We start from the raw sequence: 1,342 nt of genomic DNA on the forward strand, positions 1-1,342 counted from the left end.
CGTAGGTTGTTTGCCCTATCTGAGGCCCCTTGAGATAGATCCTTGAGATTGTCCCAACTCTTCTCCTCATAATAGCCTCTAGATTCCACAAACTTGACCTCTCTGGATACTAAGACTCTTCTTGTCTCTGGAGAGTAGCATTTGTAACCTTTTTGAGTGGTAGAATACCCAATGAACACTGCCTTTGTGCTTCTGGCCTCAAGTTTGTTCCTATGATCACCTGTTTGCAATACATAGCACAAGCACCCAAATACCCGTAAATGGTCAATAGATGGTTTTCTTTTGTTCAATACCTCATAAGGTGTGGCATCATCAAGGACTCTTGTTGGAGTTCGGTTGATGAGATAGCATGCTGTCATGACTGCATCACTCCAGAACCTCTTAGGCATGTTGGTGTAGAACATCATGGACCTGGCCACTTCCATCAGATGTCGGTTTTTCCTCTCAGCTACACCATTTTGTTGTGGAGTGTAAGGGCAGCTGGTTTGATGGCTTATTCCATGCTTGGCCAAGTGGGATTTGAAAGCTGTGCTTGTATATTCCCCTCTATTATCTGACCTGAATACTTTGATCTTAACATTGAACTGATTAGTTATGTAGCTTTGGAAGTTTATAAATGCATCTAGTACTCTATCTTTAGATGGTATCATAGTCAGCCATGTATATTTAGATTTCTGGTCTATGAAGGTGACAAAATATCTATGATTTTCTCTAGAAGTGCATGGTGCAGTCCAGACATCAGAGTGTATAAGATCAAAGTATTTCTCATAGATAGTAGATGACTTGGGAAACACAGTCTTGCAATATTTGCCAGGAATACATGCTTCACATCCATCATTTTTTAAATAAACATTAGGCAATAACAGGTTCAGTGCTCTAGAATGGGGATGGCCTAACCTAGCATGCCACAATACATCATTTTCTAAGACAGGGATTGAACTAAAAGCATAAGGTAAACATGATCTAGTCGTGGTGTCTTCAAGCAGGTACAAGTCCCCTTTAGTAACACCCTTTCCGATCATCTTAAGAATATCAATATCCTGAAATACGACATCATTAGGCTGAAGGAAATGAGAAGGTGAGAAGCTTCTCACTTTCTCTCATTAAGTACATCCGGATCAAGACTGGCTGGTCTTAGCATCTCTAACTCGGCCCACAACGATCTGAACTTCCCAAAATGCTTGGAAAATTCAGTGTCCTCTTGACTGAGAGTGTTGATAGCCCTCTTGACTTCAAACACCCTAGTGATGTTAGATATATTTCCATATACCTTCTGGAGAGTATCCCACAGCTCCTTGGAAGTTTCACAGTAGGAGTAAGCTTCCAGGATAGAGGTTTCAAT

Source organism: Brassica oleracea, chromosome C9 (genome assembly GCF_000695525.1).
Source record: "Brassica oleracea var. oleracea cultivar TO1000 chromosome C9, BOL, whole genome shotgun sequence".
NCBI lineage: Eukaryota > Viridiplantae > Streptophyta > Magnoliopsida > Brassicales > Brassicaceae > Brassica > Brassica oleracea.